Genomic DNA, 25767 nt, shown 5'->3' on the forward strand with positions numbered 1-25767 from the left:
GGTATTTTGGCAATGCGATACGGCCAATTCATCGCGATACTGACAACACTGTATGGATGGCCTTTACTTAGGGATGACAGTGGATCAGGGTGGCAAAACCTGACACGACCCGCCAACCCGTTTATTAAACGGGTCAACCCGTCTAACCCGTTTATTAAACGGGTCGGGTTCGGGGTATGCCAACCCGCCAACCCGGCTGACCCATTTAATAAACGGGTTAGGCGGGCTGGTCAACCCGCCAACCTGACTCGCGAACCTGAGAACCCGTTTACCCGACCCAACCCATTTATTAAATGGGTGGGCGGGTCGTGTCGGGTTACCCGTTTATTAAACGGGCCGGGTCCGTGTTTGGCACAACTGACCCGTTTAATAAACGGGTCAGGTTCGGGTTGAGGTATGCTGGCCCGCCAACCCGTCGGATCGACCTGCCAACCCGACACGATTGCCACCCCTAAGGGTGAGGGTGGGGGACAAGGTCTCCACCCCTGCCCCGTCTCAAAATCCAGACTTCCAACCCCGCACAGTTTTGGATTTTAACCATCATCCCCGTTTCATGTCCTCAATCCCTGGTCCAAATGGGGCGGAGCCACATTTTTCCTTGGTCCATTATCATTCTTAGAAGGATTGGGGATCGGGACGGAGGGGGCTGCGGGGAAAAGGCTAAGTCCATCCCCGCCTTCATCACCGGACGGGGTTAGATTTTAATCTCCTTCCCGGCCTCCATCCCCAGTCCAAACGGGGCTCCGGTCCACTGCCATCCGTACCTTCACTTAAAGCACCAACAGCTATGCTAAAAAAAAATTTGTGGGATCACAAAGGTGCCGTTAATCGCTTGTCATTCTTAAATTTAACGCGCGAAAAGCCTACTGAAGTGGGTTTTTTTAACTCGGATATATTAGTAAACAATGGGCTTAACGGAACCTTTATTTATCAAATATCTCGCCGGTTCCCCCCCGCCCAACTCCAGTGGCTTCCGCCCCGAGTTTGCCCACAACTTGACGCCCCCAAGATTCCCCCACCCCTCGTTTCTCAGATTAGGGTTTTCTTTCTTTCGTCTCCTCCTCCTCCTCGTCTGATATTTTCTGCCTTTTTCTTGCAGTGAAGTTGAAAAAATTTCAAGAGTTTAAAGAAGAAACTTCAGGATCAGGAGGTAATCGTCTGGTCTCAATTCTTTTTTTGTTCGCTCTTCTTTCTTTTTCTCCTTTCATCCCTGCTTGCTTATGCTTGATCGTTCTTGCGAAATGCTTTTTTCTGATGGTTTGGACACATGAGCTTATTATCTGTTGAATCGTGAAGATCGATTGCTACGTTCTTTTATGGGGAATTGTGTTGATTTGTAGGCCTTAAAGGGCAATCTGTAGTGAAACTTTGATGGATCTGTAGCAAGTCTTGTCTGCGAGGGTAGGAAAAAAAACTCGTTTTCGGGATAACCTCAGGGAGGATCTCACGATAGGGCGTTTGTTTCTTGCCTTATCCTAAGAAAGTGACTCTCTTTCATAGGAAAGATGGAGGCGTTTGTTTCTTGCCCTTTCCTATTGAAGGAGTCTCTTTCATAGGAAATAGAGCCTCTTTCCTAAAAGGGTAAAACAAACATGTCCATAGAAATACGTGGTGGAACCCCATAATAAAATGCAAAAATGCAGTTTTCCTGTCAAAGTGGGTCATACCTCCCTGGTCATGAGGAAGCACTTCCACCTCTAAAGTGGCCCTTTCAAAGGAAAGATGCTTCCTTTGGATGGGAGTGTAACAAACGCAGAGGGGTGAAACAAACTTTCCCACAAAAAGTATGTGGTGGGGCTCACATAATAAATTCAATGAAGCATCCTTTCTATCAAAATGGATTCACACCTTCCCCACTTACAAGAAATATGCGGATTAGCGACGGATGCTATCCATCGCAAATCTGTCGCTAATCCATTTAGCGATGAATTGGTGACGGCTTAGCGATGGATAGTGTCTGTCGCAATTTTCTGATCACTAATTAGTGATAAAACTGATATGTCTCTACTTCCGTCGCTAATTCGCGACAGATTAGTGAATGTCATGATCCATCGCTAATCCGTCTTTAAATAAGGGCTGATACATATCCGTCGCCAAAATTTCATGATGAATACGTTTTCGTTGCTAAATTATGTCGCCCAATTAACGACGGCGTAGCGACAGATTACATTCCATCGCAAAACATCAGCTGATTCAGTTTTTGAGACAAATGAATATCCGTCCCTAATCCGTCGGTACATTTGCGATGGGTATTAGCGACGGAAAATATTCGCCGTTAATCCGTCATAAAAGTTAAAAATAAAATAAAAATAATTTATTTAAAATAGAAATATCGAGAAAAAAATTCTCGTTATACAATTTATATAACCTGTGTATAAAAAATAAAATACACATAAAAAAGACATATACGAAGCATGAGAAACAAATTTAGCACAAGCTACAAGTGAAACAAATTTAACAACCCACTATAATTCTCGTCAAGTACTAATTAGTTGTAAGTGAACATATACAAAGAGTTTTGTTTGAAACAACAAGTACTTGCAACAAATTTAACATATGAATCTAAGCATTGCCAAGATTTGGAGCATCATCCTCTTCATTGTCTCGATCTGCCCCTTTATCCATGTCAGCACCAGCTCCTCTACGTTGATCATCTTAAGCATCCTACAAGAGAACCGAAATGTCAGTATTGATAAACAAAATATAATGAAATAAATTATATGCAATGCACCTAATCTAAGAAAATCAACTGAATGACACATAGACTAGCAATAAAGTGAAGAACATTAGTAGAATTCAGATATGTGTTCTAAGGCTGACAAACAAAATTCATAGTGATTCAGTCATGCAGATATATGTTCTAAGGTTGTCAAAAAAATGTTATAGTGATTCAAGTATGCATATATGGTTTATAAGGTTGTCAAATAAATGTGTTATGTATCACAATCATGCATATATGTATTCGCAGTCAAAAAACTTTCATAGTGATTCAATCTTGCATATATGTGTTATAATGCAGTCAAAAAACTTTCATAGTGATGAAATCATTCTTATATGTGTTCTAAGGTTGTCAAAAAACTTTTATAGTAATTCAATCATGCATATATGTGTTATAAGACAGTTAAAAAACTTTCATAGTGATGAAATCATGCTTATATGTGTTATAAGGCAGTAAAAAAACTTTCATAGTGATGGAATCATGCTTATATGTGTTCTAAGGCAGTAAAAAAACTTTCATAGTGATGAAATCATGCTTATATGTGTTATAAGGTTGTCAAAAAGCTTTCATTAGTGATTCAATCATGCATATATGTTTTATAAAGCAGTCAGAAAATCTTCATAGTGATGAAATCATGCTTATATGTGTTTAAAGATTGTCAAAAAACTTTCATAGTAATTCAATCATGCATATATGTGTTATAAGGCAGTCAAAAAACCTTCATAGTGATGAAATCATGCTTATATGTGTTCTAAGGTTGTCAAAAAACTTTCATAGTAATTCAATCATGCATATATGTGTTGTAAGGTAGTCAAAAAACTTTCATAGTGATGAAATCATGCTTATATGTGTTCTAAGGTTGTCAAAAAACTTTTATAGTAATTCAATCATGCATATATATGTTATAAGGCAGTCAAAAAACTTTTATAGTGATGAAATCATGCTTATATGTGTTTTAAGGTTGTCCAAAAACATTTCATAGTGATTCAATCGTGCATATATGTGTTATAAGGTTGTCAAAAATTTTATAGTGATTCAATCGTGCATACATGTGTCCTGATGCTAGCAATAAAAATTCATAGTGATTCAATCATTCATACCTGACGGGCACCAGAGCTCACGTTGAATGCAACCGAAGTTCTCCTGTCCCGAAAAAAGTTACACAACTCATTATGGACAAGGTTGAGAATGACTTCATGTAAAAAGTTACGCATTGTGTCCTGAAAAAGCTGACGAACACCATCTTAAGAAACAACAGGGTCAATCGGACGGTGGGAGTTGATGCTGGCGGAAGAACTCTGAGAGCCCTGACTGCATAAGGCAACGACTGGTGTGGTGTTAATGTTACTCTCAAACTCGAACACACGACCCTTTTTGGGTTCACCGGTTGCAGTCACCCATGCTGTAGGATCAAAAGGCGGATGCTGAGTGGAGTCATCGTCATATTGCTCTACCATCTGCTGCTCGTATGACTCCTAAAAAGTAATGATTATAGTAGAAATTAATAATTAAAAATTACAATGTTTATGATAATGTAAATCATAACTTGTATATTACAATATTTATTAATACAATAAATACATACCGTTATCGCACTCGCCTTCTCTGATATGAACTCTCCTGCGCTCTTACATTTATGTGTTTCAACAAACACGTCCTTGTAAGGCACAATGTCTCCTTTTTCGGCTTCTTGTAAGGTTAAATAATAAAAAAATCAATTAGAAAGTATGCTCAAATACTTATAAATTTGACAATATATATATATATATATATATATATATATATATATATATATTGATGAGTTACCATTTTCTTCTGGTGGCTCCCAAAAGTCTTAGAACCACTTGTGTGTAGATGGGCATCGGTCATCTTTGCTCGGTTCTGTGCAGTGTTTGCTGAGCGGTTTCAAAATTCATGGCTTGCCCACTTGTCGCACGTTACATCCCAATAATCTATCCTGATAGTAGAAGGGTCATGGGCCTTCCACTGCAGTGGATCATCTATCTCACCAGCTGCTTTTATTATTGTAGTCTTCATATTATGCAGCATGTTAGTAAATCGATTGACGACTACCTTCTGTCACACTATCCTCGCGTCCTGCTCCTTCTTTGCGATCGCGAAGCGATTCGAAGCCTACAAATAATTTCAGAAAGTTAGTGCATGTGACTATAATAAAAAATTATATATGAAACACATTAGCTATGGTAAACGATTGTATACCATGAATGTGGACCATAATCTTTCCAACACCTCCTTCGGGTATTCTTTCCATTGAGCGACCGATCCTGGTAGTTCTATGTCACAGGGATTCGGCCAGACAGGTGCCGCACCCGCGTCGATGCGACGCGATGTGGGTGCTGGTGAGGGTGCAACACCAGGTGCGGTCAACCCGATCTTGGGTGTGGTCAATGTTCCTAGGGTCATTTTGGTCTATTTTTGGATTTTTTTTTAAAATTTGCCCTATCAAATGGGTTGCGGAATTTAAAAAAAAACCCTTTTGGATGCTTGAAAATCTCTACAATGAAAACCGATATAGAAATCTCACTCTATAGTGTTCGGTGTTTGTGAAAGTGATGTTTTACAACCCGTACATAATTCACTGTGTACTGCTTATTTGGGGTTTTAAAGCCCCCTTCATATATTTCTTCTTTTTACTCAAGAAATACCATGGGTGACACTAAACAAAGTACAACATTTTCATTCACAAGAGATCCTTTAAAAAAAAAAAAGAAACCCATGAAACAGAGTAAAACCAAGGAGAAGCAAAAGAGAAAAAAATAATAGAGAAAACAAAGATGGAGAAGAAGAAAGAATGAACAAGTAGAAAATTAAAGAGTACCAACAAGTTTAGGAAGGGAGCGCCAGCTGCCATGGCCATTCTTATTTATGTAATCGACCAAGATCTCGTCTTCTTCAGCCGTCCACAGACCCTTTTTCAACCCTTGCTTTTCACAACATGGAGCTCTCCCTCCCTCTCTCTCTCTCTCTCGGACGAAGGAGAGCCAAAAGAGTGTTGTGTGATCGACTCCTATAGCTATAAAATACTCAAAAGTATTCTGTAGGATTTGAAAACCCCAATTGCTGCTCTTTCTTCCTCAGGAGGCAAAAAGTCCACAAGCAGCACGAAAACAAAGGCGACATAGAGAGAGCAATGAATGAAAGGTGACCCAGACTGGTTCAATATTGCGCTCTGTCAGGCATGAATTAAATGACTATTGGTTCAATGTTGCGCTCTGTCAGGCATGAATTAAATGAGTTGTACATACTTCACATTCACCTCTCCAGCTCTCCACCTCGATCATCGCGTCAGAGAGAGAGAGAGAGAGATTATTATCACTACTCTTATGAGTGCGAAGCGCTGGCCCCGCCACATTATCGCTCATGGTTAGGCCCACTTTCAATTTCATGGTGTTAACGGGTTGGGTTGGGTTTGGTTCGGATTTAAGTGAAATCAAACTCAAACCCTATATGAGATAATGGTACCGGGTTATGGACTTGAGTCTAATGGAATCCATCATAAGAAACCATACCAGGATCCTGGACTAGAGTCTAATTGAACTCATCATAAGAGAAACCATACCCGAACCTTATAAGGTTACATAAATGATAAATCAGATCCAAACCATACCTGCTAAAATAATATTTTTTTATCATTTTTACATTGAAAAATACTAACTTAATTGGAACTCAGGCTGAGCCATATGAAATTTCACAAACTTAACACTCTTAGGCATAAAAAAAAATGGTTGGTTAAGGAAAAACCATGAAAATACCCATTTTTGCTTATCACAAAAATCATGTTTATTTTATCACAAGAATTTAATGAGAAGAACCCTCGGACCCCCTTTTATATATATATATATATATATATATATATATATATATATATATATATATATATATATTTGTCGCACCCCCGCACCCAAGGTTTTTGAAAGTGTCGCATCCCCGCACCCACACGCGCACCCATGTGACATAGATGTTGAAGTAGTGACTTCCTAATTTCTCGTATTACTTCTTGTGGCTCGAACCTCACGTTGCAAATGAATTGGTACATATTAACAATTGACTATCGAAATACACTATTTATAAGATAAGTATTGGACACGTGACAATATAATACTTATTATCGACTATCGATATACATTATTTGAATGAGTCGTCTTGTGTCAGACTGAGAAGACCCTGCATCTGACGTTGTCTTGTGATGTGTATGAGTACCTGATGTTGGTGGGTCATGTGCAGGCAAAATATCATCTACAAAACAATGAGTTAGAAATTCACACAATGCACATATAAACTAATCAACTATACATTTATATAAATGATATACCTATTAAATGATTACGTGAAGACGAAGGCTGAAACTGGCTATCACTGAGTTGGGATCCTATAAAGACAATTAACAAATGATAATTTTTATATCAACATATAAGAAAAAATATAATGAATTCCTATATTTAAATATAATACAAAGACATCTACCTAATGCACAACCTCCACTTGGTCCTCGACCACTGGGTGCTCGATCATTGTGACCTCCATGAACCATATTCTAACAAATAAAAATGTTATTTGGATCAGTTACATAACTCTTGATCTTAGCATGAACATGACATATGCATGAAAAGTAAAGATTTAAAGATCTTACATGAATCAGTTTTTTAACTATGCATGTAAATGCTAAGTATGCATGGAATGTAACATGATATGTAAATTCATGAACATAGATACATAATCAAATCGAAAATAACTTCATGCAAGCATGGATACAGTCACGTCAAACATATACCTGCAGCAAACACACTTCAATATCCCGCTAACTACAATCATGAATAACATGGACTCTAAACTACAAAAATAAGAGCATATGTGAAACTGATGTGGTATGTATTACAAGATGTACTTCACTAGCTCGAGTATGCTTCCTCATCACTTGTTTGACTTTCATATTCTTCTTCTTCCTCCTCCTCTTCGTCGTTGTCTTCATTGTCGCCCATCTACTTGGTATATCATTTAGATCACATTCTTCCATACGTGTGCTATCAGACAATAGAGATGTGACATGCAAATCATGTGTGACATCGTGACCATAAGAGAAGTCATACATATCATCTGATTGATAGTAATCACCCTCTTCAGCAATCTTGTCTTCCTGTAACTGATCATACTCGGGGTATAGTTTAAACATCACCTTGCAAACCGCCCACCATTCATTTGTATTTGACTTCCTTGTATTTAGATATGAAGTATAGTAAACTTGTTGAGCTTGTGAGACTAATATGTATGTTCCAAACCTTGATTTATGATTCACCTCCACAATGCCTAAGGCTTTGTCCACTCTTGTTGTTGTGGGATCAAACCAATGACACTTGAATAAAGTTACTGTATTATTTATGCCTAAGTAAGTCAACTTCATTATTTCTTTAATAATACCGTAGTAGTCAAGTTCATTTTCACCATAACTGCTACCCTTAACACACACGTCACTATTCATCGTTGACTTGTTTACACCATACTCTTTTGTATGGAATCGATAACCATTTATGATGTACCCGTTGTAACATTGCACAACTTTGGTCAGATCATTTTGTAAATCGCATATTCCTTGATCATTAACATCACCATAACAGACGTACAAGCATAAACAATGACTGTAATCACGATCAATTAAGTAACATATTGTTGTTTACACAAAAAGAATGAATGGCATCGTCCTTACCAACTTTTTCAACCATGCCCCAAACTTATTTTCACATTCTTTCTGTACTTCTGAATCAGTGAGATGTAGAAGTTATCTTCGTAACTCGAGATCAAATCGTCTGCACTTAATAAATATTTATATTACTGAACTATGTATGCACATATAGAACTTAGTGTTACATATTAAGTATACTTACTCAATGTAGGGGTCGATCGTTGAGCAAATAAAAAGGATATAGATCGGTGTTGCGTCTTGCTCTCGATCTTCCAAGAGTCTTGACTGCCAACTGCCAAAGACATGCCCAAGTGGTTGAAATATTGATAGTTTGTCAGCCACCGTAAATTATTCTCCATCATCATTACGAGGTGGACAAGTGTAACGTGTTGGAATGTGAGGTTCAAAGTACATAGATGAGAAATTTGAAATCTCTTCTAAAGTGTACGCCTCATAAATTGAACCCTACACTCTTGCTTTATTTTGAACCTTTTTTTTAAGGTCAAACATGCATCTGTCTACAATATACATCTCGTAATACAATAAATTCTCAATAGCATTAGAGAGAAAAGTATAAATAAAAATATACCTTTCAAATGGGTACATCCACCGATATTGCACAGGACCACCAACCCTAAGTTCATATGGAAAATGTATGATCACATACTCCATAATATCAAAAAATGCTGGCAGAAATATCTTCTCTAGCTGACAAATAGTAGTGACGACAGAATCCTCGAGATTTTTTACCTCAGTTACTATAACTTCCGATGCACACAATGTTCTAAAAAATCTACTCAACTCGGATAATACCCCCCATATAGGTTTGTTTAATATATCATGGAATGCTAGGAGAATCAACCATTGCATAATGATATGACAATCATGACTCTTCAACCCATATAATTGTTCCCCATCTATCTTCACAGCCCGAGCAATGTTAGTGACATATCCATCTGAAAATCTCAACTGTCTCAACCACTGACATACCTGCTTTACTTGATCTGGTCCAAGCACGTACCTTGCCTTTGGTTTCAGTACTTTATCATTGTACTCTTGGAGTTCCAATTCTGGTCTTTTATATATTACTTTTAAATCCATACGGGACTTCGAATTATCCTTCATTTTCCCTTTGACACTTATTGTCGTATTAAATACATTATCAAACACATTTTTCTCCACATGCATCACATCCAAATTATGTCGTATCAATAAGGTCGGCTAATATGGTAGTTCTCAAAATATAAATTTCTTTATCCAATTGTGATTCTTCCCAAATCCAAGGAAGGGCGTCAGAATATGGGCATCTGTCAATCCATATAGAAAGTATTGCAATCGTCTTAAAATCTTTATGCTAGACAACTGTGAAGGTGGACCTTCTATTTCAGTTGTGCATGCTTGGAACGCATTCCTTTGTCGTTGAAACAGATAGTCGGTGGGTAGAAATTGACAGTGACAATCAAACCAGCACGACTTCCTTCTATGCGTCAATGTAAAAGATTTTGTATCATCTATGCAGTACGGGCATACCAACCTTTCATGTGTGATCCAACCAGATAACATATCATACGCAGGGAAGTCACTAATTGTTTATAGAACAATAACTTTCATATTGAAGTTTTGTTTTTTGTGGGCATCGTACGTGAGAACACCGTCATCCTATAGTATTTTCAGTTCATCAATCATTGACCTTAAATATACATCAAGATTTTGGCCAGGAGAGGTTGGATTAAGGATCAATAGAGACAAGAAAAGATTTTGACGCTTCATACACAAGCTTGAAGGAAGGTTGTATGGAGTGACAAATAATGACCAACACGAGTATGGGGTTGATCTACCCCCAAATAGATTAAATTCATCTCTACATAAACCTAGCCTAACATTTCTCACTTCCATTGCGAAGGTCTGATGAGTACGATCAAAGTGCTTCCAAGCTTCTGCGTCAACAGGATGCATGATCTTGTCTTCATCATGTCGAACTTTATTTGCATGCCATCTCATGTATTTAGCTGTCCTCAAAGACATATACAATCGTTGCAATCTAGAGGTGAGCGAGAAGTAGCATAGTTACTTGTATGACATTTCTTTTGACCTCGTGCTAGCATTGCCTCTTATCTTTGGCTTGAACCGAGGATGCCCACATGATGGATATGATCTGTTATTTTCTTGATCTTTGAAATACAACATGCAGTAATTTGGACAAACATCTATCTTTTGATACCTCATACCTAGAGCGTTGACCATAACCTTCGCACGATAGAAATTTTGTGACAATTTCTCATCTTTGGGCAACATAATCTTCACAATAGAGCACAGACGGTCAAAACATGATTGACTTAAATTATACTCTGACTTTAAATTCAGTAGTTGAAGAACTGCAGACAAGATAATGTGACTCTCGCAACCATTCCATAGTAGCTCATCAACATCTCTAAGTAAGTCATAAAATCTACTAGCTGCATCATTTGCTATTTTTTTCTCTACCCCAGTTAATACATCACTAGGACCCATAGCAAAACCAGTTCTGGTCCTGCAACATCAAATATTAAATTCATATATGGATTATCGTGCACCACATCCACCCGTACGTAAAAATTGTTCCAAAATTCTTCACCATGAAGCATCCAATTCTGATAATCACTCATAAAACCCTTCCTGTATAGGTGATGTCTAATGGCATGAGGTTCTACAAATCAATTGTTCTTACACATCGTGCAAGGGTACCTGATCCGACCGATGGGATCTATTGTACTGACACTTGCCATTGCAAATTCAATAAAACTCTTAATACCATCCATATATTCAAGCAACACCTCATTAGGGGCTGGTCAGACCCACCTTCCCGACTGTAGCACATGCACCATAGCACGAGGCCAGGCCTACGCACCCGAGCTGACGTTGGAATGCATGGCCAGAGCCTCGTGACTTGGCTGGCAAGCACCGACGGCCAGATTAGCAACCATGACAGGGTCCATCGTTAGGGAAGTTACCAGATTCGAAGCGGTGGTGCAACCACGAGAGATCGGCTGGCCTGGTTTGGCTGCGGTAGCATGTACTTGATTGTCTACACCGTCACCCAATCTCGCTCCTGTTTTCAGCATAGAAGTCGCGTGTGCCTCCCCGATCGATTCGATGACCACGATCTGATCTTTGATTCCATCCAATCATTTTGACATGCCGGTTACGTCCTTGCTTACGCGCAGCATGTTTTCTTAGATCTTGGTCATTATGTCGATCATATGCATCATCATATCCTCGTTGTTGGTTTCCTCCCGCTCTTTCCCGCTTGTAGGATCGTTCCTCGCTTCTTGCGCCACGCCGTTGATGAAGGAGGAAGGTTGGAGCTCTGATACCACTTTGATGCAGCGAGGGGATCAGCTTTCACGGGCACTAGGGTGCGGAAATGCAGAACACGACTTCCACGATCGTGCAATGTGCAAAAACACGATGAATGAGCACCGAAAAATGACGGTGCTTGTTTTCCTTTTATTTCAATGAAGACTTGAATCAACAATCGAATGAAAAAAGTAACGGAGAAAATAAATCAATTAAGTGAAGAGAATAAGAATCCAAGCGAAAACTGCTGAAAACAAGAAAAAAACTCAAAAAGAAAGGCTGCGATCATTCTCAAAAGTTCTCTGCCGCACACAACCCTAGAATGGCCTATTTAAAGGCTGCAAGTGGACCCGGGTCTCGGGTCCGATCCTGGACCCGAGACGTCTTCTTTTTGGAGCTGGATCGGTGACGCTCTGGGTTGTTCCTCGTCTGGAGTAGGTACGCAGGGTCACGTCCCTGCGCCGATGCACCTTACCTGCCATCAGATCCAACTCCTGGGTCCGATCATCCATCCCCTTTGGATCGGGTTACCTGGCCATGCCTTTGTCACGCAGTACAGACCCGATTCAATCCTGCTCTGCATCAGTGACTTCCCTGATTGAAAGCGTAACAAACATAAGGAATGTGAATGTGTTTTTTCGTAGGAAAATCTTGGGAAAATATTGGTGTATGAAGACTAAAAAAGTATATATAAAGCTATATAATGAACATGCAAATAATGTAGAAAAGCCTGCAAAGAAGCTCTTTTTAACGTAATATAAACACGTTAAAACGCAATAATTTCAAAAAGGCAAATTTTTTTAAATGATCAAGCTTTTAACGGCCAATGAAATTAATCACATTCAATTCACGACACTTTCAAAATGTCGGCTATATTTGTTTCTAATGGCGTCTTTGCAAGAACTATATATATATATAAAGTGTCTCTTTCTTTCTGCATTTTTCTATTTTGAATTTGTTGGTTTTGTTTCTGCACTAAAAATTGGACGTTTTGAATCGGTGACACTTTTGCTTTCAAGGTGTAAAAAAAGGAAAAAAGAAAAAACATTTGGTTCAACAAAATCAGAAAGCAAAAGACCAAAATGTAGGCAAAGTGATTTGGTCATTATCAGGCAAAAAACAGAAAATACGTATATCAAACAGCTTTAAATAAAAACACACAGTTATATTACTTCTGATTCCTAATAATCCTGATTTTGTTTTCTCGAACAAGGCTGTAAATGAAAAAAATGTAGTTATAATCAAACTAGTAGTGGGCACACAAACAAAAATCAATTATTGTTGATGGAGAGTTGGGGTTGCCATGCTAGTTCAGACGCTCAAAAGTGATTGGATTTAGTTCATTATGAAGTTGGTAGTGCATCATCGCATCGGTTAGAGTCCATAGTTACAAATATTGTCATTTAAAAAAAATACGATATTGTGCTTGCCATTAAGAACGTTAAATATTGGCATAAATAAAAAAATTGCTAGTTTTATTTTGTCATAAAAAATCATTTTTATTAATTTATACCAACAAAAACACAAGAAAAATTAAAAAATTTCAATTTCTCACGATAAAAGGGCTGCTGTTATTTTCCTTCTTTGAACATTTGTCACTATGGTCACAGATAGTATGAGTTTTTATTTGTTTGTGTAATTTTCCTATTTATTTTGCTATTTTTTCTCTTTATCAATCAACTGTGTCAACCTAGCTGCGAAGAGTTGATGCTGAATTGAAAATTTGCACTTTGCCAGGATAAGTGGCTCTAATGGCACCAGAACAATCTAAGTCATCTACTAGTGCTTCTACTTCATGTCGAAAGAAGAAGTCGGAGAATGCCTCATTTGTGGCTGATCTGAGGGACCATGTTGATGAATTCATCCATGCTTCTATGGATGAACATAAGGAATGCTTCAAGAAGACCATGAAAAAGGTTAGCGAGAACTTGGTTCAACACAAGGGTGATCTCACTTCTAGATATATATTCTGCTTCACTTGTTTGTACTGTATGCCAATTGCCATTTGTTAACATTCCTCGTTATGGTTGTCTTCACTTTTCAGTTGTTTGGAATGTCAAAAGCAGTAGTGGAGAAAAATTCTGAAGGAGTTGAAAGTGTGCTGCCTCTCCAAACAACAGTCTCCAAATAAGAAGATTTAGTCCCTTTGCCCATTTTGGTAGTCATAGTTTCTTCAGTAAGGTCTAGGACATACCCTCCTCTCCTTGTCTCTTTTCTTGACTGAAACTGTGTTATAAATATGCCAATGATTAGAATCATGAGTTTTTACTTATTACTAGGCAGTGAAGATTAAGGTTGTGACCTTGTTGCTTTTAGCTTTCACATAGAATCTATCCAAAAAAAGAAAACCTTTCACATAGAAGCTTCAAATTTAGGCTGCTTATGTACTGCACTGTGTAGTTCATATTGCAGCAACTTGTTTTTGCCATGGCTTCTCTTTCTATTGATTTCTTTGTGTATGTATGTATGTGTGTGCAAGCGCGCTTATTCGTGCTGTTATATCCTTAATGTTAGATAAAACTATTTTTTTGTATGCTAATGGACATATAATTTTGTCCTTGTGCTAGCATAGCTTGACATGGCTGTCAGCCTGTTGCTAATAGCTCAGATTTAATAATAAAAATCATATTCCCCTCAAGAGGCTTAATTTGGGAGGAAAGCTAATCTGCTGCTGCAGTAGGTTTATGCTTCTCAGGATAAAATCGATTTATGGCTTGACTTCAGTTCGGCTTGTTTAGTTTGAGCTGGTCATGAGCGTGAGTTCAGCTTGGCTTGCAAAGCCAAGCTTCAACACCTCAAGCTCAGCTCGTTTGGCTTGTTTAGTGAAAAAGGGGCACTATCATAACCAAGAGGTCTCGGGTTCGAACCCCATGGGGGTTATCCTCCCAACTTTCTTTTCTCCCCAATAAAACTTTTAAATCATGATGGAATGTGTTAGCCAGGAAAACAAGGGACTAACTTCATTTCCATCTCCCTGCGCAAGTCTGCCATTTGTCCTGTTCTCATAATTTGTTTTGGACATGGAGTCCACCACAATTAAATTGTTCACATTGATCTCCTCTGCCAAACAAGAGTCTTCAAATCTGTCCATGTTTGCATTCATCAATGGCTGTTTTGAAGCGCTTTCTTTGCGTATCACAGTAATTCACTTGGGATGGATGCTGTTATTTCATTGGAAAATTTCCGTTTGGAGTCACACCTTGTGCTTAAATATTCCACAAAGAGTTTGATTTTTTTTGTACTGAAACACTCCGGTCTAGGACCTCTCGAGTCTGATTTCATAGGTATTACTTTCTAAAGGAAAGAGTTTAAAGTGAGCACATCGAAACCATGTCATAAGACTTTTTTCAAAATAAAATATTATCATTTCATAATAAAAGCCCTCACATGCTACATCATTTAACAAAATAAAACATAAACCATATAAAAGTCCAGTCTTCATTTAGTTGCTTAAGAACACCTGAAAAAGTCACGATTACATAGACTTGTTTCTTGAAGAAGCCCTCACAGGTTACATCGACTTATTTCTTGAAGACCACTTGAAACATATAGTTGTAATTATTAAGGGAAGTGGGCCTAAAACTCAATAAGGAACAATTATAAGTAATATAGAACTTTGATTTACAGTTGTAGTGGGTTCTAAGCCACTAGTCTTAGTTTAGTTTTTCATCACATATTATGTCCTTTTTAACCTCTATTAACCTTCTCAAAACTCATAAGTTAGCACTTACTCAATGCTAACTATTTTTCTAGATTGGTTATACCAAAAATAGCCTACTATAGGTTTAACAACCCATGTAGAATACATCAATTCTATGATATTGTCAGATTATGAACCACTCTGAGTGATCTCTCGATCAAGATTAGTAGGCACTGTAGTTAAAGAGGATCTATCAGTAGCTAGTCGAAGAGTTTGGCTGAAGAGTTATACTTGTCCCTAAAGTTTGTGGCCCATGCTACATATCTAGTTTGCCTAGAGTTCTAAATCACTATGTGAAATATTAACTCCTATGATACATTATGCAACTCTTATTTTTTTCACATGAACTCTTTAAAGTTTATTTTCTCTTTATCTCAAGTAAGTTTCTCAAGTATTCTTAGTGTTCTGATATTTATAAAAATTTAAGCATATAGAAGATGTAGTGTCTCTACATCAATAAATTGTCGGTGGCCCACGTTTATGATGACTCTCATCGTTAGGTAGTCATTTTCATATGTCGTCTCTTTCAAAATTTATGAGGTTAAGTCTAACAAGCTAAGATAACTCAAATTGCAGTAAATATAATTAAAAGAAAAGACTCAAGGAAATTATTTAAATTCTTAATTATGTTCACATGCAAGCATAGAATATGAATTTTTGTCTAAAATAACACAATTTTCTCACATGCATAAAAAATACAAAAATATATGAAACTATTCTCGACATTGTAGCTAAAGCATGCATAAAAATCATTTGTAGAACTGTTACATTATATACAAAGCAATGACTATATTCTCAAGCATATATGATTTCATGCAAACTATCTCATCATACCTAGATCGAATTGATCTTGACCGGCTTAATCCGGTTCAAATTCAAACTTAGTCGATATAGGTCTGTTTTAAAACGTGAGACAGATGGCCCGTGCCTCCCCAAATTCAACTACTCGGTTGTCGGCAGCAATAGCAGGGGTGCCACCATCCCTCTCTGTTTGTAATCTTTTCATGATGACACCACCGGTGACCCTCTGGTAACCGGCGGTTGATACAAGGGTGGTGCTTCTCTGTTTAACACTCTCTCTCTCTCTCTCTCTCTCTCTCTCTCTCTCTCTCTCTCTCTCTCTCTCTCTCTCTCTCTCTCTCTCTCTCTCTCCTGAATCCTTGCCGGCAGCCCACCCGTTGCCAGTGGCAAAGGCAGGGGCGCTCTGCCCCTGCTCGTTACAGCAGCGACGGTGGCGGCGCTCTCACAATTAAAGAAGGTTTCCTGGAGGGACACTCGGAGGCGTGGTTTTACAGAACATACATTTGAGGATCCAAACTTTCAACTAAAGATGTCAAATAGAGATCTCTGATGATCTCAGGTTAGATTTGAGTTATGTACAATAGAAGTACTAGCCTGCCCCTATTGCCTAATAAAACTGGCAAATAATATATTTTTTGCTATAACTGAGATTACCTCAGAATTGCTAAAAGGCTTGCTGAGATTTTGTGTAATTGTAAATTTGTAAGTAAGCGGCCTGATATTCTGACTGGTAAACTTCTGTATTGTATTAGGGAGGAATGCATCCTGTGGAAAGATAAACCCCCTGATTGGGTGGTTAACGCTGAAATTTGATGATTATTCAGCAATGAGGAGTCCTTAATCCCCCAATGTGAAGCAAAAAAAAAAGGCGATAACATTTTATATTAGATTTTAGGGATTCAGTGTAGAGTTGGATCCCGAAATGTCTTTTCAGAAAAATTGGGATTTCTTTTTGGAATATCAGGCTAAATATGGAATTCTCAGTGAGAATTTTACCTTTTAAATCCTCAATCCATTTTACTAGTACAAAGCTGGCTCCTTTTGACGGTAAAATTCTCTCTCTCTCTCTCTAGAGAGAGAGAAGGGGACCTTGTGGAAGGATCGAGAAAAAGAACGTGGTTATGTAAATAACCTTGGCGATATTTTAAAAAAATATCGCCATTCTTTATCATCATCTTTTCTAAACCCTATAGATTCTAAGGAAAAGTGTGAAATATCTTCAAAATGCACCCTATTTGAAAATATCACATTCTGACCATGATGTTGACAGACACTTTATTATGGGTTTATACATTTTTTGTATAATTGTTTTCCATTTTTTATATATTTTATTATAGTTTACCAGAAGACGCTCAATACAACAACAACAACTACGCCTTCATCCCAAAACAATTGGGGTCAGCGATATGAACCAAAAAAGAAATTCATTTTGGGTCTTCCACATGAATCCTTTTCCTCCAATCATTTCTATCCAACGCCATGTCCTCGGTGAGGTTCAAAGCATTCATATCCTTTCCTATCATCTCCATCCAAGTCTTCCTAGGCCTACCCCGACCTCTTTTAACTAATATATTTTCCCATTTCTCCAACCTTCTAACTGGAGCATCATTAGGCCTTCGCCGAATATGTCCAAACCACCGTAAACGATTCTCTCGCATCTTATTTTCAATGGGTGCAACACCTACCTTCTTACGTATCTCTTCGTTCCGAATCTTATCTTTTATTGTATTTCCACACATCCATCTAAGCATCCGCATCTCAGCTACACTCATTTTTTGAATATGATGTCTCTTGGCAGCCCAACATTCCGTACCATAAAGTAAAGCGGGTCTAATAGTCGTCCTATAAAACTTTCCCTTCAACCGCAATGGCATTCTACGATCGCACAGCACTCCAGTAGCACTTTTTCATTTCATCCACCCAACCTTTATCCTATGATTTACATCTCCATCAATTTCTCCATACTTTTGAATGATGGATCCCAAATATTTGAAATAATCATTCACCGGTATATCTTGCTCACCAAGCTTCACTACACTCCCATCACTACTTCATTGCTTACTAAACCGACATTCCATATATTCAGTCTTACTCTTACTCAACTTAAAACCTCTAGCTTTCAATGTCTGTCTCCATAATTCTAAGCATTAACCCCAGCTCTAGACTCATCAATCAAAACAATATCATCAGCAAACAACATACACCACGGTACATTTTCTTGAATTGATCTCGTAAGCTCATCCATCACTATCGCAAATAGGAAAGGGCTTAAAGCAGATCCTTGATGTAACCCAACCGTTATCGGAAAATTGGTTGTCACCCCTCCACAAGTGCGGACATTGGTTACTACTCCTTCATACATATCTTTAATTATACTAATGTACTTGAGAGAAACACCTTTCTTCATCATTGTCCACCAGAGAACGTCCCTAGGTACTCTATCGTATGCCTTCTCTAAATCAATAAAAACCATATGCAAATCTTTGTTCCTCTCTCTATATCTTTCAATAAGTTGTCTAAGAAGATGTATAGCTTCCATAGTTGATCTTCCAGGCATAAAACCAAATTGATTCTCCGATATCATGACAACCTTCCTCAACCTAGACTCAATCACCCTCTCCCAAAGTTTCATAGTATGACTCATGAGTTTTATACCACGATAGTTTGTGCAATCTTGTATATCACCCTTATTCTTATATAAAGGCACCAAAGTACTCTTCCTCCACTCATTAGGCATCTTATTTGTTCGCCAAATCAAGTTAAAAAGATTTGTCAATCATTCTAAACCTTTCTCTCCCAAGCATTTTCAAGCCTCGATAGGTATACCATCTGGGCCAACTGCCCTTCTTGATTTCATTTTCTTCAAAGCCTCTGCAATTTCTTTCTTTTGAATCTTGCGCATGAAGTCACGATTTATCTCATGAAAAGGAATGGAGAAGTCTCCAAGATCTTGAGCATGACTATCATTAAATAGCTTATCAAAATAATCTTTCCATCTCTCCTTAATCTCCTCATCTTTGACTAAAACCCTTTGCGTTTCATCTTTGATACATCTAACCATACCCAAATCCTTCGATTTCCTATCTCTCATCTTTGCAAGCCTATAAATATCTTTCTCGCCTTCTTTGGTATCCAACTTGTCATAAACCTCCTTATATACCTTAGCCCTCGCATTTCGAACAACTTTTTTAGCTTCCTTCTTTGCTATCATATACTTCTCCAAATTCTCATTATCACGACTCTTACTTAGATTTCTATAACACTCTCTTTTAATCTTAATAGCTAATTTGACATCCTCGTTCCACCATGATGTATCCTTACCTAGTGGTGCACCGCCTTTAGACTCACCCAATACCTCTTTAGCTACTTTTCTCATACCACCCGCTATCTTATTCCACATTGATTCTGAATCCTCCTCGAGACACCAATCAACTTCTTTAACTACCTGCTCTACAAACATTCCTTGTTTAGCTCCTTTCAGTGCCCACCACTTAATTCTAGGATCTATCCTATGTCTATCCCTTTTGCGGCATTGTCTAATTCTAAGATCTAAAATTAAGACTCTATGTTGTGTAGCTACACTTTCTCCTGGTATAACCTTACAATCGATGCAACAACCCCTATCTCTCTTTCTAAGTAGGAAAAAATCTATCTGACTCGTATTAACCCCACTTTTAAATGTTACTAGGTGAGACTCCCTCTTCCTAAACCAAGTGTTTGCTAAGATCATATCATAGGACAAACAAAAATCTAAAATCCTTTCTCCACTTTCATTTCTTTCTCCTATACCATATCCTCCATGGATATTCTCAAATCCATCCCTACTAATGCCTACATGTCCATTAAGGTCACCGCCGATGAAAAGCTTTTCTCCATAAGATGTCTCTTGTACTACTCCATCTAAATCTTCCCAAAATTGATGCTTAATGGAATCATCTAAACCTACTTGAGGTGCATAAACACTAATAATATTAATAATATCCGTACCTAATACTAATTTAATAAGTAAAATTCTATCACCCTTCCTACGGACCTCAACTACATTATCTATAAACTGACGACTTATAACAATCCCTACTCCATTCCTATTCCTATTTATTCATGTATACCAAATCTTATATCCCCAAGGTTCTATCACTTTAGCTTTCTCACCAACCCATTTGGTCTCTTGAAGACATAAAATATCAATCTTTCTCCTACACATAACATCTACTAACTCTACCAACTTACCAGTTAAAGACCCTATGTTCCAAGTGGCTAACCTAATTTTATGGTCTTGGACTAACTTCTTTACCCCCACCCATCCAACAAAGCGAGGGAACCCTTGCCTATTTGACACCACACCCGGGCGCCGGTGTGACGCGTCGCTTCTGGGCGACGACCTAGCAACCCTTGCACATTTATCACTGCCTCCGGGCCTAGAGAGTACAGCGCGTCGCTCAGTAGGGAACGCCCCAACGAAATTCTCATATTGGTCATTTTCATAGGATATGACAAAGTTTTTATGCTGGCTGTCACAGGCCTACCGCAACCCTCCTCCTTTATCCGGGCTTGGGACCGGCAGTGTATAACTACACAGGCGGAGTTACCAGAAGACGCTCAATATTTTGCAAAATTATATATCCACATTTTACGTTTGACATTCCAGATCGAATTAGCGTCCATTACAACTCTGTTCAGTTAGTTTTTTTTTCCCTGCAAATTAAAAAAAAAAACATGCTTCATCAAAACCAAAAAGACAATTTTGAGCTTCTCCTTGTCATTTTATCGTATTCTCTTTCCACCTTATTTAAAAGGTTTCTGACAGTTTTCACACCCACCTGGGTTGTCCTAGTAGCTGGCTTGAGAAGGTGCTGACCCTTTTGTCTCAGGTTCAACTCTCACTGGGTATGCAGGTGCCTTTCACAGGTGGGCTCCATAATGTCTTGGGTGTTGGTGACCCCCACCCAGAGATTTACCTGCTTGGGCAGGGAACTTCCGAGTACTACTCTCTCCCAAGCTTGCTTAGCTTTGGAGTTTTGATGGCTTTAAGAGAATGGATGTCTCGAAATAAAAAGTTAAGTTGCAGTAATTTGGATTGATTCTTAGTGACAGTTTTAAGACTTTGAATGGTCAATCTCTCATTGTGCTATGAGTGTGTATTTGTGGGTACATGAAACTCTTGTAAATCGGTGTATATAAACAGTCAGACAACTGCCCCAGTTTTTTTTTCTGCTGCCACTCGGGTGACTTGGGTGTGTCCAACAGCTACTTAAGTTTTTTTTTTTTTTTGATGATGAGGAACATTACCGAAGCAAGGAAAACCCCGGGTGGAGCCCCACGGCCACGCTGATAGCTTGGCTTAAGTCAATGCGTTGAAAGACTTGTCATAATGAGTGTGGAGACTGGAGAGGAGACAAGATTCAGCTACTTCCTCATGAGGATGTTGTTGCCAAATCCTTTCCCCATCTCCCTTGTCAACTCTAAAGCCATTCCCCTCCTAAAACCCTTTTCATCCACTCAACACTGAGCCTAATTTATGGTCTAAAAGAGCCTGGTGAGCTTTGGGTACATGGCCCTAGATGGGACTGCTAGGCTGCAATTGGAGCCCAAAACCTGACAAGACTCATTATTTCAACGAGGCCAGTTTTACCAGGTCCAACCCAAGCCAAGATGGGTTCCTCGTATACTTGGGCTTACATATTAGGACTGAATCCAACAAGGCCTTGGTCCCCGGCCAACACTGTTCAAGAAGCGGATCATGGTCAAGGGCACAGGTTATTCTTCATAAGATGAACTTCCACTTATTGAACAGGGTATATGGTCAGTCTGTGACCCTTGGATGCCTCGGAGAGGTTTAACCTTTGTCATACAGACTCTATTTTCGCCTTATATGGTGTCCTTTTTTTTATAGGCAAGTTAGGTTAGGTAGACCCCCCACCATTTACACAACCATATCATTAGATTTTGAACTTGCGACATCCCAACAAAAGGTAACTTGCACTAACTGCTCCTACCAAACAAGCAGAGCCCCTGTTGATCATATGGTATCTCTTTATATGCTAGTCATATTGAAAATTTAATAAAAATGGCTCCATCAGTATCAGCAGCTAAACATGGGATTTAACTTATGAAAAAGCATGCCATTCATCTTAAAGATGAATGACAACCAAAGGACCCTAGACATCCTTGACCTGATCTGCTCTCTATTTTTCATGTGTATGAGACTTTTCTTGGATCTAAGGCTTAACAGAACATAAAAGGAGATATGCGTTGGGTCGCAGCTTTTCAGCTAGCAGTGAAGCAGCGAACAAAAGGATTGACTTTGAATCCATCAAATTCCAATCCCTTGATCTGGGTTATCTTGGGCATTCAAAAAAGGATATATATTTAACAAAGTTGATTATACCAACAATCTAGTTGGATCCAAGTTGTTTTTACTCAATCTAACCTCCTAGATGTGTTCAGCATGATTGACTTAGTGGGAATCGAACTATTCAAAAACCGGTTCCCACTAAAAAGATGTAGATCACATTCATTGGGCCAGTTCTACAGAAAAAAATGAAGGTTGCTGAGTTTGCACAAACACTTGTAACAAACTTTAACACTTCAAGAGCCCAAGGGGTTTGATACAACTGGAGGGCCTTGTGAGTTAGACAGGTGGTCAGGGTTCCATTCCCTTGGGCGTCAGCCTCTTGCATATAAGGAGCAAGTTCATTATGTTCTTTGCTCATGCCAAAGCAAGACAACTCTATGAGGACAAGTGGTGTGCACGAGTCTACACGGTAGAGAAAGCGACCGCATGTGCGGCAGGCATAACCAGCAAGATTAGGTATCTGATTTAGAGAGTGGTTTTCCTGTTTCTCATGAAAAAAAAAACTTAGTTCGAAGTAGTGGGATGGGCCCTAGACCGCTAGGGAAAGGGTTTATGTTCAAATCACCCAAAGTGTGGTGAGAGAAAGAGATAAGCCCACAGAGTTTTACGTTGTGTGGACATTGATCATAAGTATGGCAGGCAGAGCCAACGCAGCTAGGTCTCTGTTCCCCTGGGTGGTTTCTCCTAGTAATGTTACCTAGCAATCTCAAATTATACGCCATATCTGGAATGAGTCCAATGACTTTACAGTTAAGTAGGCTTCAGATTCTACATGCTCTCGGGCAGCCTATCAATTCAAAAGTAAATGGCGATTCTGTTCACGGTCTTATCTCATCGGGACAAGATCCTAAACGTCGTGTAGATGGGCTATTGCATGCCCATACTTGGTCTATGAGAGAGAAAATGTCGTGTGGAAGAGGGCTATCGCATGCCCATACTCTGATGATTCACTGAATCCCACGCCTGTGTTCGGGGGTCTGAATGAGCACCATGTATACAAGCACATGGGGCTCGTATTCCCGTGTATGTTGACATCACTTAACATTTGAGTTTGGTGTAGTTGCAAAGACTTAAGTACCCTTTCTTGCTATTCTTTTCATAAAACGACGGTTTGAGAAATAACAAAAATGTCCTTCATTCAAAAAAGAAAAAACAAACGGTTAAAAAAAAGGACAAACATGTCATCCATCTAGAAAGTCGAGGATGATGTTGACTCTTCAAAGTCTACACAGCGAAACGAATATTAATCGTTTCGTCGATGGTGATTCGGTGAAACGATGATGAGCCGATGATCCGATGGTCATTCGGCGAAACAAACCTAAGCCATCAAAAATGTCTGTTTGAACTTTTCATCGTCATCTTCTTCTTCTTTCTTCTCAGTAAAACTCTGTAAAACCATCTCTCTCTCTCTCTAGAGAAGAAATCAAGGGAGGCAAAGAGTTTCTCCTGGAGAAGGCCATGAACATCAACTCTCTCACACTCTTTCCCTTCTCTTTCTACTTCTGTGCTCATCCAGCAGACGATCCTACATTGCTCCATCAAACACCGACTGACCTGCACACTAACTGTAGCATCGTTCAACTTGATTCGTTGTGGAACCTGATTCACAGTTTTTGCCCTTACAGGAAGGGGTTTGAGGGTCTACCCAGCGTGGGTAGCATCGTTCAACTTGATTCATTGTGGAACATGATTTAGAGTTTTTGCCCTCACAGAAGGGGGGTTCGAGGGCTCCCCCCGGCGTGGGTCCCTCTTTTAACTATCGAAAAAGAGCAATAAAGCGTTTTGTTTAATCATGGGGCTCATGTTTCCTTCGGTTGTTTCTTGCTCGAGGTTTTCGTAATACCCCTTCCCACGATTTTTCTATTTTTCTTTTTCTGTTTCTTTCCCACAATTTTTTCAATGACTCCTCTACAGTGATTTTTAGTGTTGTCGGGTCTCCAACGAGCCCCACAGCGATTTATAGTGTTGTCCGGTCTTCCAACAACGATTTGTAGTATTATCGAGCTTTCCTACGATGATTTGTAGTATTTTCGGGTCTCCAACGAGCCCCACAATGATTTATAGTGTTATCCGACTTTTCAACAGCGATTTGTAGTGTCTTCCTCAAATCACTATAGCGATTTATAGTGTTTTGGGATCTCTAACAAGCTCCATAATGATTTATAGTGTTGTCGAAACTCACTATAGCGATTTGTAGTGTCTTCTGCAAATCACTATAGGGATTTGTAGTGTTATTCAATAAGCAAATTGCTGTAAATCGCTACCCGAATTAGGACCAACTTGTCAGGGTCATATCTCCCTAACCGAAGATCATATTCCAAATCCGTAAAAAGTGGTGTCTTCGTTATTGAGTATAGTTTATTCCTGTAATTTTTCAGTGATTTTTATTGTCATTTCATTCTCCATTTTAACTAAAAATCATACCCCTATTATTCTGTGTTATTTGAGTTGCACAACACCATTCTCGCTTGACATCCACATCTTGATTTTGGATGCTCTTTGTTGGATTTTCCATTGATTTCTTCCAACCTTGCTTGGAACAAACATATGTCTTTCTCACCACGACACCCTTTGCATTTTTTGACCACGACACCCGGAACCCGTGCCGAAGGGAACTCCCGAACCCCCCCTCCTGTAAGAGCAAAAACTCTAAATCAGGCTCCACAACTCATAAAGTTGAATGATGTTACCCACGCTGAGAGGAGCCCCCAAACCCCCTCCTGTAAGGGAAAAAACTATGAATTAGGCTCCACAACTGATCAAGTTGAACGATGCTACAGTCAGTGTGCAGGTCAGTCGGTGTTTGATGGAGCAATGTAGGATCGTCTGTTGGATGTGCATAGAAGTAGAGAGTGAAGGGAGAGAGAGTGAGAGTGTTGATGTTCATGGCCTTCTTCAGGGGGAACTTGCCTCCCTTGATTTCTTCTCTAGAGAAGGAGAGGGTTTTACAGTGTTTTACGGAGAAGGAAGAAGAAGAAGATGAACATGAAAAATTCAAACGGACATTTTTTATGGCTCAAGTTTGTTTCGTCGGATGACCATCGAATCGCCGGCTCACCATCGGATCGTCAGCTCACCATTGTTTTGTCGGCTCACCATCGTTTTGCCGGATCACCATCGGCGAAACGATTAAGGTTCATTTCACTTTGTAGACTTTG

At 39.0% G+C, this 25767-nt stretch overlaps 1 long non-coding RNA gene across 1 annotated transcript; it reads left to right on the top strand.

Moving 5' to 3' along the window:
* The first annotated feature begins 998 nt into the window (after nt 1-998).
* On the top strand, nt 999-14072 carry LOC149847848 (uncharacterized). Its single transcript, XR_016432448.1, has 3 exons — nt 999-1150; nt 13491-13669; nt 13798-14072. It is a non-coding gene; the product is annotated as an uncharacterized LOC149847848 (long non-coding RNA).
* Nucleotides 14073-25767: the final 11695 nt, after the last annotated feature.

The sequence above is a fragment of the Nuphar pumila genome, chromosome 1 (assembly GCF_984573655.1).
Source record: "Nuphar pumila chromosome 1, dmNupPumi1.hap1.1, whole genome shotgun sequence".
Classification (NCBI taxonomy): domain Eukaryota; kingdom Viridiplantae; phylum Streptophyta; class Magnoliopsida; order Nymphaeales; family Nymphaeaceae; genus Nuphar; species Nuphar pumila.